Source organism: Cavia porcellus, unplaced genomic scaffold (assembly GCF_034190915.1).
Source record: "Cavia porcellus strain 051 isolate PalLab524CR breed Dunkin Hartley unplaced genomic scaffold, mCavPor4.1 scaffold_2, whole genome shotgun sequence".
Classification (NCBI taxonomy): domain Eukaryota; kingdom Metazoa; phylum Chordata; class Mammalia; order Rodentia; family Caviidae; genus Cavia; species Cavia porcellus.
In genome coordinates this window covers 32143601-32159689 of record NW_026947485.1, presented here as the reverse complement: position 1 = coordinate 32159689, position 16089 = coordinate 32143601, and the positions used below count along the sequence as shown (strand labels likewise).

Below are 16089 nucleotides of genomic sequence, written 5' to 3'. Positions count from 1 at the left end.
AGTGGGCGTAATGAAGAGACACGTCTTTATTTAAAGTTCATTTGAGATTGGTGTCAGTAGAGCAGCAGCGAGAGGGAAGGATGGCAGACAAACGTTGGCAGGAAAAGCCCTGATGTAGTCATCCCTCACCGCGCAGAGCAGGCTCGGGGTAAACACAGGCTTCAGAGTGCACATCCGGAGACCGCTGCAAATCCAAACCCGTGCTTCCAGACTTGCACTGCACAGCTCTTTATTTCTACAAACAGCTCTGCTAAGATTGCAGTGTTGTGTAGCTTTTTTTTTTTTTCTTGAAAGGAAAATAGGTTGGCCACACATGAACCCAGACTTGTATTAGATTCTCCTGCCCTTGTCTTTAAATGCTGCCAGTTGCAGCCTGCTGGCTCAGATTTTGGACAAAACAAGTACTAAATGCACTTTCCCGGGTCATTCTGGCCTTGCTCTCTCCTAACAACCACCTCCTCCTCTTTCTCATTCTTTTTCCCAGCCCGGCAACTGTTCTAATGGTGCAGTCACCTGGTGCTCCTAAAAATTTAGAGAAAGCATGAACTTTTTTTTCTTTTTTTTTTTGTCTTTTTGAGACAGGGCTATGAAAGGCAGTCCAGGCTGGCCTTGAACTGCCAATGATCCTTCTGTCTCAGATTCCTGAGTCCTGGGATTATAGGCGTGCACCTCTGCACGCACCCACGCCCAGTTTGAGAAAGCATAAATTTTAGAGTAAGGAGGCGTTCAAAGGGCGTTGAAGCCTGCCTTGAAACAGGGATCGGAACCTCTGACCTTCCTGACAGCCGGAGCCAGTGGTAAGAACTTCCACACAACCTTAACCTGGCCCTGTGGGAGGAGGGTCAGGACCCATCAGGCATGTCTACCATGGGCAAACTACAGAAGACTGATGTCACATGAAGTACCTATTTGCCAGTTTTAGACAGGGGCTAGGCCCTTTTGCTGGTTTCTTACCTTTCAGTTACAGTCACACCCAATTCATTCTTTTTGAGGATCCATTTCTATGCAAGGCAGCTGAATTGATTTCCTAGGACTTCCTAACAAATTAGCACAAGGTGTATGGCATAAGACATCAGAAATTCATTCTTTCATAGTTATGATAATTAGGAGCCTGAAATCAAGATGTAGGGAGGGGCAGAAGTGGCTCCTGCTGAGAGCTGGGGAAAGATCTGTCCCACTTCTGTCTCCTCGCTTTTGGTGTGGCCACCGGCTTCTTGACATGAGACTGCATCACTCCCATATCCTGTGGCATCATGTGACTTTCTGCTCGAATGTCTGCTTTTGTGGTTTATTTTGTTTGTTTCTTTGCTGCTTTGTTTGAGACAGGGTCTTGCTATGTAGTCCAGGATGTCCTGAGTTTGAGTCCCAGGACAGAAGAAATAAAGACAGAGAGACAGACAGACAGACAGACAAAACACTAGGATGACAGGGAATGCTTGCTTTTAATACTGCAGAGCGCTGTCTGGCCTCCTACCTGGCCCAGCCTCCAGCATTCAGGTTCTTCCAGCCTTTCTCACAGTCATCCCTCCCTTCACAAATGAATAAAACCGAGGCTTGGTCCTGAGTCAAGGCCCTTGTTCTGCTTAGCCATTGCTCTAGCTGGGTTTAGGTCTCCCTTGGCTCCCCACAAGTACAAATATGCTGTAATATCTTTATTCTTACCATGGATTATACTGGAAGGGGCAGATTAAAATTACTTATTGAAATTCCAAGAATGTTTCCCTGGAATCACAAATGTGAACTCCTCCAGTCCTTGACAGGGTCCAGAGGGGCTTCCCGTAGCGGGTCCCACAACAGAGGTAATCACAGAGAATTCCCAGTCTTACTCCTAGCACTTTAATATGAGGAAACACAAATAACATTAAACATTTGTACCTTCCACAGTATAAATTCATGAGGCCAGGTCCTGCTACAGTTATATGTGCTTCTCCAAAATTCATGTTAAGCCTTGACACCAGTGTGACAGTATTAAGAGATAGGAATCTTTAGGAGGTGATTAACTCAGGAGGGCGGAGCTATCATGAATGGTATTAATGACTTTATAAAACAGAGTCAAGATGTTCATTTCTTTTCTATCTTTCTGGCATATGGGAGAAGATAGCGTTCAAGGTACCATGCCACAAGCAAAGATCTGGCCCTCAACAGATGTCGAACCTGCCAGCATCTTCATCTCAGACTTTCAGCCTCCAGAACTATGAGAGATCAATTTCTAATATCTGTAAATTACCCAGTCTGTGGGATTTTCTTATAATACCAGAAATCAATTAAGACAGGCCCAGAAGTTCCTATAAGTCTGTAAGAAATCCGAAACTTGCTTTCTGAGTCTCAGTTTATTCATCTGCAAAATGGGAGGGGTTGGCCTCTACAGAAAATATAAAGCTTCTTTCTCTTCTTTCTTTTCTCCTTGGCCTGTAGTCCTGGCAGTCAGCAGGTGGAACTGCTGGCCTGTGGGGTTTACAGTGGGTTGGGCTAGGCAGACAAGGGTGGTATGTGCTTACATCTCTCTGTGGAGGCAGTGTTCGTGTTTTCCTTTCTGGGCCCTCAGGACTGCTGCAAGCTCTTCTCTCCTTGCAAGCCCACCACCAGCTGCAGACTGCTCTCATCTCCCTGTCTCCTCCTCATGCAAATTCACTATCCCCTGCCTGTGCCCTCAGTCACTTGTTCAGGCAACCCATCCTTTGTCACCATGAAAAAGCAACTCTGTGGCATGTGCATGCTAGCGACCTTTTAACATGCTCCTGTAGGACTTTTTAAAATAATACATGCATATCGCCACAAAGGCCTTCAGGGCAACGTTCTAGTTTAGTCAAAACTTTGTTGCTTCATGGAAGAGGCAGCGTGATGCCTGTGATGGGAATGGCAATTGGATGGGACAGATGATGGGGGAGGTATATAAATCATGGACACTTCGAATAACAAGTGTGGACAGATGGCCACTGTGGGCTAGGCAGGACCAGACACTGAAGAGAAGACGTCTTCCCCAGTCTGGCATGGATTAGATGTGGTCAGGGATGATGACCCCATCCCCCAACTCCTGAAGAGCAAGCCTGAGCGTGATGGATGTCTCCATGGGGCCATGTTAGTTTTGACCTTGAGGAGCCGAGTGGCTCAGTAAGTCCAGAGCCCTGTGTATTGTCCTGCCCTGGAGCAGTCTTTCACTGTCACACCCAGTTGGTCTGAGCCTGGTGGGAAGAAATATCTTCTGTGTTGCTTTGGGTCACTTGTCCACTCTCAGAGAAGCATCTCCACTGTCCTTCCTCCCCTGCTGCATACTAGTTCCCTCCAGGCCTTCTCTAGTAGCTCCTGGGAGCCCCAGACACCCCTTTTTTTCCACCCGTTCCCTGGGAATTGCCCACAATCATCACTAGCTAACAAGAAACTGGTGGGTACACTGGGATGTGGCTTACAGTGAATTAAGAACTTTAAACAATAGAAAGAGTGGGCTGTGCCTACCCATGAGATTTGTCTGGATCTGTCATTAAAAATGGAGTTTTAAGGTCCATAGCTTTGTTTTTGTCCATTTGCTTGTCAGGAGTGTCCTTGCCATGGATTAATCCTTTGACAGTGACCGACCTGATCCTGGCTGTTGGTGGACCTGTGGGATGTCAAATGTGTCCCTGCCATAGATTTTGCTCAGCGCCATCCTTTTCCTTCTGGTGGGTGATCGCAGGCCTGTACTGCTCGCTGTACTTCTCTGGTATTGTTGATTTGGCTGAAATTTTTGAAATCAGCTAAACACAACATCTTGACTGACCTTCTACTGCCTTTGTAAAGCAGTGTGAAAAAAAAAAAAAATCAGCAAATGCCTTGCCTGGTTGGTTTCCAGAAGTCTTCTATTTCTTTTTTCTTTGTTTCTTTCTTTCTTTTCTTTTCTTTTCTTTTTTTTTTTTTTTGGTACTGGGAATCAAACTCTTGACTCCTACTTGCTAAGCAGGCACTCTGCTGCTGAGCTAACCCCCTTTTTTGCATAATACTCTCTGACCCCTGTGGGCAATGTAGGTTAATAACTTAGAGGCTGAGATGCCAACAGAACTTGTTGTTTTCTAAGGAGGAGGTACAGAGCTGTCTCTCTGCTACCATAATCCCTGCAAAACAGGCCAAGAGGGTCTGCAGGTGTAGCTCAGTAGTAGAACACTCATCTAGAATATGTACCATCTTGGGCTCAGTCTCCAGCTCCCCACCCACCCACATACACACAAATAAAACAAAAAATAAATTTTCTAATTTTTTGGTTTTTGGAGACTGAGTCTTGACATGTAGCCCAGGCTGACATCAAACTAAGCCTTCTGCCACCTCAGCCTCCTGAGTGCTGGGTTTATCAGTGTGTGATATCATCACCAGCTGTAATTTATTTATTTTCACTGAGAAAAATTATATGTGTATTATAAAATAGAACATGATGTTTTGAAATATACATACACTGTGCAATGGCTAAAGCAACACTATGTAGGGATTAACATATGCGTTCCCTCCCATACTAATCAGTTCATTGTGGCCTAATTACAAAAATTTGAGTCAACTTGGGCATCTTCAGTACAGTCATTACTAAGTCTGAGAAATGATGCCCTGTGTTATCTGATTTTCACATAAACCCTTAGGAATGTGTATTTTTATCCCCATCTTACAGATAATAAAACCAAGAGCAAAAAATATGAAGTGATCTGCCTGGATTCACACAGCTGATGAGAAGTGGAGCTGGGATTTGAACTGGGGTCGGGACTGACTCCGAAACCCATGATTTCCACTCTGACTCACAGAAGTTGCAAATAATGCCAAGCCATTCCAAGTCTCACCTTGCTCTTGACACTTTGTTGCCATCTGCGAAGTAAAATCTATATACCTTAGAATGTAGAGGGACCCAAAGTAAGAGGGAGGATTCCCAGACGTAGTGACATAGAGGAAAGAAACTCCAACCTACGAGATGCATGAGTTCAAAGAATTTTGGGAACAATGGAGGTTAAGAGCAGAATATATTTATTGAGAGAAGAAAAGCTGCTGTCTGAGAGAGAGAGAGAAAGAGAAACAGAGACAAAGACAGAGAGAGACAGACACAGAAGGGGTCCTGAGTGAGTTGCCAAAGACTCTTGTCTTTTCTAGGGACTTTTATAGAGCAAAACCACAGAGTGAGGCAGGCCTAAGGTGCGGAAAAGATGGGAACTCACAAGGTGGGCATGAGGAGGGCAGAACTATGGTCAACCAATAAGATTAATTGCTCAAGTAAAATTAATTAAATTGGGGACAAATGAGGAAGCAAGTCACATAGCAAGCAGACAGGCATATGGAACAGTGACTCTTTCTGCAGGGGTTTGGGTTAGGGACTCCTGGCTTCCTCAGGGTGATAGAGGTCTACTGGAATATCAATCCCTGATAGTTATCCTTAGGAACTATGTGGGTGCGTTTGTTTTGCCTTTTATCTTGAGATCTGGCCCACAGCAGGAGGTGTCTGTTGCAGGATATCTGACCTTCTGCACTGGCTCCTTTGAGAGCCCAGCCCGGTCTGACTGCCTATAATATTTTTCTAACTCAGTTGCCTGTAACAGTGGGAGATGGGCCTCAGTGAGAACTGGAATTCAGAATGACTGCAAAAGGACCAGTGTTCAGCACTGGTATGGCCAACTTCTAATTTACATTGTTGATCCCTTCATTTTTGTAAGTTGGCCTGAGAACCTAACCGTCACTTACAATCTTTCTTTTATAGATAAATATCAGACAAGTTTCAGTAAGCTTTTGGAACCAGTTTGATGCTTTCTAACGTGCTCTTATTAGGATTTGGTGTGATTGGTGATGAACCTGCTAAGGGGGGAGAGTTTGTGTCTCTTACAGGAGATTAGCTTTCTCTCTATCCTGGGACCGATGGTGACTCCTAACTGAACCTGCTACATATGGACTGAGAACTTGGGGTTTGGAAAGATTTGATACAAGTTCATTGGCACAGGGGCAGTCAGGCCTGAAATGTGAGGTTTCTAGCTAAGGAAAAATTAAGCAAAACACAGAAAAACTGGAAAGAAATACATTAAAATGCTAACAGCAATGTTTCTGGAGGTTTCACTTTTTCTTATTGTGGTGTTGGGAATGAAACCCAGAGTGCTATGTGTGTTAAAGAAAGTGCCCTATCTCTGAGCCACATCCTCAGATCATCTTATACTTTTCTGTAATATAAAATCCCAATATTTTTGATACAAAATCATTTTTGGATGAAAGAAAAAGGATGTTAGGAAAATCACTCTGCCAGCGGGGAGGGGCACTATTGCCACACACAGCCATCTGCTGCATCTTCTTAAGTGTCCCACAGTGTCAGGAGACAATAGAAGGCACAGATTGGATGCGGAATAAAATGTGTACAACTGTGAGAGCTGGGGTGCGTTCCAAGGCATTTGCTAAAGGTGTAGGCAGTGGCCTGTCTTTGTTTCTTCCTTCCTAAATCTCATCTGACTCCAAAGGAGAATTCCTTCCCATCCCCCTAAGCCCAGGCTGCCTCCCCTCCTCCAGGAACTGGCACAAGAACAGGAAACCTAGATGGCCTAAAATAAAGCCATTGGCTGCTTCTTCACCTTTCCTGGTTGTCCTGCATGTTGACTCTCTTGCCACCTGCTGCTGCCATCACCATAGGTGACACAATGGGGGTCCCTTTTCTGCTCTGGCTACCATGGTATGCTTGTGTGAGGCACCGCCCTGCTGGACAGATTCTCCTTCAAAACCTTTGCTGCAGTCATGGTCTCTTCCTTCTCCCATGTGTGTACAAAACTGGAGCCCACAGATTCCACTCACCTTGTACCCCTTGCTAGTATTGTTTTTCCCCAGCCCTTCAAGTCCCCAGCTCACATTCCTAGGGCTGCATCTCTCTGCTCCAGCTCCTGACTCTGCCTAGGTGGGTCCAGAATCACCAACTGAAGACCTGGGGGAGTGGTGACCTTTTCTGCAGCCTTTAAAACACAGAAAAGTGGAGCCCTCCCTATGCGACAAAGGAGTGCAGAAATTGAGAATACCAAAGCTTGGCTGTTTTCTCGGAAGTAACATGAGGAAGTTACTATTTTATTCTTTTACTCAAAAGTCCAAACAGCAAAATAAATTACTAAATGGGTGCTTATGTATGAGTTAAATATGTAATTTAATAAACTACCCCCAATTCAGAGGGACATCTGGGGTAGGGGTGGAGCCAGGGAGCCATTGTCCCAACTCAATCTTCCAATGTTGTGCTTCTTCAATAATTTTTTTAAAATGTAGTAAAATATACAAACACAAAATTTGTTGCCTTAATCACTTTTCGGTGTATAATTCAGTGGCATTAAGCATGTCTGCACTGTCCTGCTACCTCCCAGTGCCAGAATTTTTCATATTCCTGAACTGAAACCCATCTATTAAACAATAATTCTCTATTCTCTCCTCTCCATTTACCCACCATTCTCTTTTCTGCTGCTGTCCCTCAAAGCCCATCAATTGAAGGTCCCTCAAAGCCCATCAATTAAGGCTTATTTTCTGCATGGCACTATGGGCAGCTGGTGAGAATTTTAAGAGGTGGGACCTGGTGGGAAGGTATAGGTTACCAGAAGGGTGTCCTCAAAGGGGACTGGGGTCTCCCACCCCTTTCTCTTTTATGTCTGAGCCACAAGGTTAACACATTTCCTTAGCCACACACTTCTGTGTTGCTGTGCTGCTTCCCCACAGAGCCCCAACAATGAGGCCAATCAATGACAGCCTGAAATGTCGAAAACCATGAGTCAAAATTACATTGATTACCTGAGATATTTGTTACCATTTCAGAAACTAGCTACATATTCAAATGAGTAGAGTAATACAAGATTTGTCTCTGTGAGATAGGACTATTTAGCTTAATACCATGTCTTCATGATTCACTCATGCTGTAGCATACATCGCAATTGCCTTCTTTTTTAAATTGAGTAATATTCAGTGGTGTGTATATATTACATTTTGTTTATTCTTTCATCCACTGATGGACACATCCTCTGGCTATTATGAATAATGCTGCTGTGAACACGGGTGTACAAATATCTGTAAGTATCTGTTTTCAATTATTTTGGGTTGTGGACAACTTTTCTGGAAGCCTTATGTTGATATAATGATCCTTAAGTCTATGGTGAAGATCACAGGTAAGATTAAGTCAGCTAGTCCAAGGCAGCTCCTTTTTCATGCTCCCTCTTTGGTTAATGGCAGCTCACTCGATCTGCCTCAGATTGTGATTTTGTGATTCACCCAGATCCTGCTTGAGCATCACTCGATGAAAATCCAAATTCAGGGCTGGGAATACAACTCAGAGGCATAAACACTTGCCTGGCAAGTACAAGGTCCTGAGTTCAATTCCCAATACCATAAATAAATAAATAAACAAACAAACAAATATAGTTTACTCTTAAAATTAATAAAAAATAAAAAAAGAAATTCCAAAATTCAAAGTGATCCAAAATCCAAAACTTTGTGAGTACCAACATGACATCACAACTGTAAAATTCTACCTCTGATCTTGTGACACGTCACAATCCAAACACAGGTACATATACAAATATCCTATAAAATTGCCTTCAGGCTGTGAAACATAAGTGAATTTTATGTTTAGATTTTGCAAGATATGCAAAAATCCAAATCTGTATAAGTCAATAATGCATATGCAAATATTCTAAAATCTGGGAAAAAATCCAAAATGCAAAACACTTACGATTCTAGGACTACCAGGCTTTGTGAGGCTAGACGGAAGCTGGGCTTTCTGTAATAATAGGGAATGCACCTCCCTACCCTGTTCTGTAATACACTATCACCATGCATGTGTGTAGGCTAAGCAGTACTGTTTAGGTATTTCACCTCCACGCTCCAGCCTACAATCATACCCCAGCATCATAGCTCACTTTACAAAAACAACTCGACCAGTTTTCCTCTCTTAGAATGGCTAGCTGTCCATGAAACCAGGGAAAAGCACAGCCACCCATCTTCCTCTTCCTGACCTAGAATTCCTCAATTCTGGGCACTCACACCAAATCCAAGTAAAAGATTCTAGGTCTTTCAAAAAAGAAAATTATAGACACCCTTGAGCCTATCTGCCTTAGCAGGTCACCAAAGAAACAAGAGCACAGCTGAGATTCCTTTTTTAAGCCAAGCAAGGTCACCTTATTAGTTATCTGTACTGTCCTCAGTTACAGATGGAGACAAACATGAACGCGTGAATAAGAGGCAAGATCAAACGAGGTGGATCATAGCATGGCGGCAGCACAGAGCTGCCAAATGAAGCTTCCTGGCCACATGAGTTTGGCTACAGTATTAAGAGGTGAGGACAGCACAAACCCTGGCACGGAAGACCAAGGAAAGGGCAGATTTTAGAGGCGTTCCTCTGGACGTGGTAGCAAGCTGCTGATGGATGAGCTGCATGAGTCCTTGGCAGAGGCACTTGCATTGAATCTGAAGTTCTCTGAGTGCTTTCAAAAGTACAAGTCTATTATTACTGCTGTGTTCTCATTTCTTTCTCCCTCTTCTGTTTGTTTCTTGTTGCCCACACTAATGCAAATGGTTTACCTGATATTTTATATATAAGCAACTCAGATATTTTTAACCATAGTGAGGACACATCCTAACAAATAGGCCTCTTGTTCATTTTAATTTTAATAAGAGGAAAAACTCTCCAGTTTTCTACATAGATCTTAATTAAGCTTGAATAGTCAAGTAAGTCCATCTTTTATTTTCATATTTTTTAAGCATCACATCATGCTAACCTTTCATTAGCTTTGATGGAGCAATGAATGGAAGGAATACCCCCCCCTGCTTGCCCACCTTTTTTATTCTTTGGCTTTTATCATCCTCCTTCTGTCCAGCTTTCTTCAAAGACAATCACCCTGTGACTCAGTCAAAATTGACAATGCACACTTTCTGAAGTGGCTGTACAGAGCTGTCCTCTCGCTCCATGGCAAATGTCAGTCAATAGTTGATCCTTTTTCCTCACCTATGTAATGAAGCTTATAATTTATTACAAACTTGGTCCAAGGCCTAATTTCTGTTCATAAACGCTGTCATCACTGGATGAACTGTGCTGTTTAAGGGCCAAGATTATAATGAGATCCTGGCTTGGCAGTTTCCAATGGTGGGAACTGGAAACAAAAGATGCTGTCTTTGTCACGAACAAAGAGGCTGAGGATGCCCAGAGTTACTTCTTCTGAGCTACTGGTTGAAGTTGCCACCTTTATCCACTATTCTATCATTTCCAAGACTGTATCCTCACACTTTTATTGAATAGTTTGTCTTGAGATTGGTTTCAGTGGTCCTTAGTTTAGATTTTTTAATATGCCACCTTTTCCAAGAACTTCCAAGAACTGAAATTAAGCCAAAGTAAAGTGGTGATTTTCTTCTTTTATTCCTCTTCCTTAGAACAGTTTCTCACTCTACAAAATTGGAGCAGTTAGTTACTCCACTCATCTCCAAATAATTCCTTTTACCTATAAACGTGTTATTGTAACATTTTCTGGAACATAAATGGCTAAAGACACCAGACTGGGCTGGCACAGAAGATACAAAAGAAATAGGAACTTTGTTTCACTCAAGTTTGTGTTCTTTAAGGGCCAGAACATGGTAGATACAAGATAGATGGACTTAGTAATGAATCAGCAACTGATTTTTTCATCTGAAAAGACACTGAGGTGATATGATAGAATATTAGAATATTAAAGGCTGTTGTGCTTCAAAAAGAGAAAGTATAAATAAAACAGCTTGATCTATAAACAAACAGCAATGAAGCCAGAAAAGCTCAGCTCTGAATGCACACTGACAATAATCCAGCCATTGATTTCTTGGTATCAGCTATTTAGAGGGACACTGAGTTGCTATCTTGGTAGTGATTTCAAATTGCTTTTTCCCAGCCCCTTAACTTTGACAAACTAGTGTTTTCTTAAACCCCAAATTGCCATGGTCAGAAAAATATGTAGTAACAAGAAGTTATATGCCACAACATTTCTCAAAGTGTATTCCACCCAGCAGCAGCCACAGGAGATACCAGTGATAAGATGTGTCAGTATTGTAGATATTATAAATATTCCCATGTTGAGCATTTGCACTGCATGGTTGTATAAGAGTTTGAGAAGTTGATCTGCTAATACATTTGATCACAGAATTCTATCTGCATGTGATGTCTATTATTTTTGTATAGAACCTACTTTAAGAAATACCACTCTGCCTTGAAATCTCCATATAGCATTTGCATGCATGTGAAGCAGGGATTTGCAACAAGCAATATATCTGTGCCAGAAATTACATGCAAGCCCTGGCCACCAATATATCTTCTTTTCTCCTGAAAGACGTCCCTGACCATCTGCCATAAGAGTTGGCATTTAGCCACACACTTTATAAGTAAGGCTTGGTGGGTAGACCAGAAGGCCCAGAAAGTGGGACACTTGCTTTATGCATAGCTTGCAAAGGATGGCAATCTTGGAATAGAGCCACTGATCCTGGGCTGTTAGTTATTCCTAGAGGCACAGTGACATTCTGTTCATCAGGCTGGCTATGGGCTAGGTGGCAGCCTTACAAGGTCACCTAACACATATCAGAGACTGGGATACTGGCTGCAAACATTGGCTTTGAGGGACTATTCACAGTATTCTTTTTCTGTTACTTTGAAGTAGGTCTACAGCCTATCAGATGACGGGGATCTGTGCCCAACGTTTATGACAAAATTCAAATGATTCCAGAGGTCGTGCAGGTTTCCAGGCAAAAATATGCACCAGACACCAGTGTGTGGAACAGGCTCCTGATCATGAGGGCAGCGAAGTTCTCCTGGTGTGTTGCCTGAGGTGCTTCTCCCTCATCCCAGCCTTCCCTCCAGAGTCCTTTTCTCATCAGTCAATCCCATGGTCCTTGCCTGGAAGAGAGATTCTGCAGAAAATGAAAGAAATGCTGTTAATAATGTGCTATGCTTTTCAAAGGCCTAACCCTCAGGAGCAACAAGGAGCACCCACATGGAGACTCCCTGGTTGTGCTTAGGCAACATTCAATAAAAAGAACAATGGCCAATATTTACTGAGCACTTTTTTTGTTAAGGGTGCATTATGTGAGTCAGTAGTGGAGTGCATGCCCGTAATTGCAGCGATTGGGAGGTTGAGGCAGGAGGATTCCCAGGAGTTCAAGGCCAGTCTGGGCTACATTGTCACTTCAAGGCCAGCCTGAACTACACAGTGAACTCTGTTTTGAGAAAAAGAAATGATTTTTTTTTAAACTTAAAAAAATAAAATTAAGAAAAGAGTGCTTTTGTGAATCTCATAATCCTCACAATTTAATGAGGTTGGTGAATTCTTTTCTATTCTGATGGGGACAATGAAAGGTAGTAAAGTTTGAGAAGTTGTTCCAGCCTCACAGGCAGCTCCAGCATTGGGATTTAAACCGGAACTGCTTGATTTCAAAGCTCTTATGTCTGAATTTGGGTTCTCCAAAAGTATAAGGTGTGATCAGAAAATATGGTGACCATTAACATAAATTTTGTTGCAATAAAAGACACATTGTTATTCACCCCCCAACACACTTAGAACACACTTTTCCTGTCATTCTTAGAAATGTGTCTTTACAATAAGTACTTTTAATTCAATTTAGATATTCACTGTCTATCTCAGTTACTCCTTGTAGACTTTGAAGTAAAGGTTTGGGTGCAAAGGGTCCATGTAGGGGCTGATCCCAGGAGCCCAAGTGATGGGGAGGAGGAGAGCCGCCAGAGGTGCCCCAGGAAACTTCTGAAGGACCAGGTAAGCCAGGCCTCCGCCTCGTTCCACCCAGGAGCTGGGAGCGGACACTCTGACTATAGCCTTGGCCTTTTCTTCGTGTTTTTCTTTTTCACTTTCTTTCTTTTTTGTGTTTTGTTTTGTTTTGTTCTTCTTTTTTTGGTTTTTCTTTTTTATCTTGTGTGCTTTGTCCTTTTGGCCTGCTGATTTCTTCTTTGTCTTTTCATCTCATTTTTCTTTGTTTTCTTTCTCTATTTACTCTTTTTGTCCTCTTTCACATTCTTTCCTTTTTTCTTGTTCTTTTTCCTTTTCTTGATTTTTTTTCTGTTTCCTTTTTCTTCTTGCATTTCCCCCATTCTCTTTCCACAACCTTTTTTTTTTTTTTTTTTTTTGCCTGTTCTATTGTAGAGGCTGCTGCTATTCTTGTTCTTCTTCTTTTTCTTGTACTTGTTTTTATTTTTATTTTTCTTCCCTGTCCTCCTCTGTTGAAGGTTGGTCCTGAGTCCCAACTCCTCAGTGCCGCAGTCTGTTCTGTGTGTGGGCTCAGCACACAGCTACACATGTGCTTGAGGCAGAAAGCTGATACTGCATGGAAACGACCTTCTGCTGTGGCCGTGACATCCAGAGTGAGTGTACAGGAGCTCAGCCAAGGCCCAGCAGCATCTGCTGCTCCAGGCCTGCGCAGTGTGCCCTCCCGCCTCCTCTTCCTCCTATAACCCTGGAATCACCACATCATTGTAAAGCGGGTGACCTGCCCACTGGCTATGTTCATCACAACTCTTTCTTAGGGGAGAAACAAATACCCACTTTAATGAACTGCAACAAAGAAAGTAGCTTTGAAGCCGTCATCAGCTTCCTGTCTTGAGCACGTGTGTAGCTGTGTGCTGAGCCTAGGCACAGGACAGACCCAGTGCTGAGGATCAGGACTCAGGACTAAAACCTCACAACTACCACAGACGTAGGTACAGTACGTTTCAAGAGACAGAATCGCACTCTGGTACTGGCTGTCCTAGATCTTCTGTGTTAGCTGTAATTTCAGATCTTTTTACAAGGTGACAAAGGCAGCTGCTAGGTCTCCAGTCTCAGTGTCCTTATCTGCTGCCTCAGGTGGTGGGGTCTTCCTCTTTTGTTCCATACAAAATCCTGGGGAGAAAGTCAGTAGCTGAACTCAGGACATCTGTTTATTTCTCAGCCAGTCACCGTGATCATCCCTGCTCATGTGACTCCAGGGAGGTGGAGTCAGCTGCCCCCAGCCTCTATGAGCAGAGCTGTTCTCACAAGGAGATGACAGACAGCCACTAGGGTTCTCTTTGTGAGCAAACCACACTCTCCCTCAGCGTAAGGAGGTGTCTGATAGCACTTTGCCTTCCCTCATCCAGCACCTGGCAGAGAGCAATTGCTTACTTTCACCCTGGCTGAAGGAGGGAATAAATGTGTTTCAGTGGCATGTGAAAAGGAAACACCCACAAGGGGTTCGAAAGGCTTTGTGAGCTGCATAGAGCCCTCTGAGGTTAAGATTCTTCTTATGTTTGTCTCACCTAGTCTAGGTGTCCTTCAAATTCAGGCCCACCTGACCTCCAGCCTCAGTCACCACCACCTCCCCCACTCCCCCTTCCCCTTCCCAGTAGTCCAGTTCCTGTCCCTGGAGCCTTTTCTTTGCCCTCTTTGCAGAGACCACCCTTGTGTACCCATTGGGTCTCTCCTGAAAGTCCTTTCCTCAGGGACATGTCTTCCATCTCCTGTTAGGGTAGGACCCTCTGCTTTAGGCTCCCAGGCCACCTCACCCTCTCCCCTCAGCAAGCCCGTCACCTTACCATGATTATACTCCATCTCTACCCCCTGCTACATAGGCAGCTCACTGAGGTGGGTTTAGTGGGATGTTTTCCAACACCACCCAATCCTCTGATACCGGCTGAGGGGCCTACAACTCAACTCAGTTCCAACACTCCACACCCAGAGTTCGCCCAGACCTCACAAGCTGAAGTCTAAGGTCACATTTCTGCCCACAATTCAGATGCCGTCAGCAAGGCCAGGACACCCATACTTCTGATTGAAGAGCTCTGACCAGGGATTTCCTCCGCCTCACCTCCTGATTTGCTAGAATGGCCCATGGGATTTTCTTTACATCAGCTGGTTTACTAGAAAAGACACAAGTGAGTAGGTAATGAGAGGTACATATATAAGCACACTCTAGAAGGGTCCCAAGTACAGGAGCTCCTGGTACCCATTGTCACCTGCTTGACAATACATGCAGGTAGTCACCACCCCAGAAACTCTCCAAACTTCCTTCTTCAAGAGTTTTTAAAGAGTTCATTCTCTGTATCTCCTACTACTTATGCTCCCCGTGGGTTTGGAGACGGGGCTGAGAGACCATCTTCTAGCTGGCAATCCTCTAGTGAGGATACCTGCAGGCCTCACCCTGAGTCACTTTATTAGCACAAACTTGAGTGGAACCCAAACAGGTTCATTGTGAATAACAAAAGTCAGTCCAGTCGGGAAGTTGCAAGTGAAAGGTTTGGCCCAGACAGGACACTGTAGCCAGGAAAGCCACAACCGGAAGCAGGAAGCCCCATCTTGCCCTGCCCCTAGGAAGTTACCTGTGACACCATCTTCCCGCCCCTGGGAATTTACATATGGCGCCAAACCTAGGACCAATGGGCTACCTATGTATCCCTAATGCCCGCCTTAGGTTCCACCCCAAACCGAGGCTATTTACAGGCCCCCATGCCGCGTGTCCGCCGGAGAGATCGCCGGACGCCAGCGGTGGGGGTTGCCGGTCATCTCTCTCCGTGTTCTCAGAATAAAGGCCGCTTTTTATTTTATATTTCTCATCTTTTGTTAATATTTTTCATCTTTTGGAAATAACTCTATCATTTGTTGCCGTGACTCTATCGGCAGGCAACTGACTGTTGGGCCACATACCCAAAGTCTTCTAGCCGATAACCAGATAACATCCTGGATTAATCCCGAGCTTTTTCCTCTCCCGAGACGTTCCTGTCGCCAGCCGCCTGCACTCCGCATCGGCCAGACTGATTTCAGGTGAGCACTCCCCGGAGAACTTTTCGCACTGGGCAGCCCCAGTGGAATGTTCTCCCCGTCTGCGTGGGTCTGTGCATTTTCACGTCCTTAGGACCGCCCAGGGCAGGGTTCTTTCTGGGCAAACCTGCGCCCACAAAATCTCTCACGTTCTTTGGGTTCGGATAGCCCAAAGCAGAGATTTTTGGGACCGCCCACACTGAAAGAATGCCTCACTTCCCTTAAAGCCTTGCGCTTTCACGGGCAAAACTGTTACTGACCCCACGTAGACTCCATTCGTAAATCTCTCAGTGACGACTGGAGTTTACGGTTTGGAACCGTAGCCGCCGCGTGGTACCACAAATAAGTGACGACT

The 16089-nt window shown here is 44.1% G+C and overlaps 1 long non-coding RNA gene across 2 annotated transcripts; it reads left to right on the top strand.

Moving 5' to 3' along the window:
* The first annotated feature begins 552 nt into the window (after positions 1 to 552).
* LOC134474007 (uncharacterized) lies at positions 553 to 11992 on the top strand. Of its 2 annotated transcripts, none has more exons than XR_010044539.1 (3): positions 553 to 797; positions 9144 to 9274; positions 11610 to 11992. It is a non-coding gene; the product is annotated as an uncharacterized LOC134474007 (long non-coding RNA). The 2 variants fall into 2 exon arrangements; XR_010044538.1 differs by having other exon boundaries at positions 571 to 797; positions 9150 to 9274.
* The last annotated feature ends 4097 nt before the right edge of the window (positions 11993 to 16089 follow it).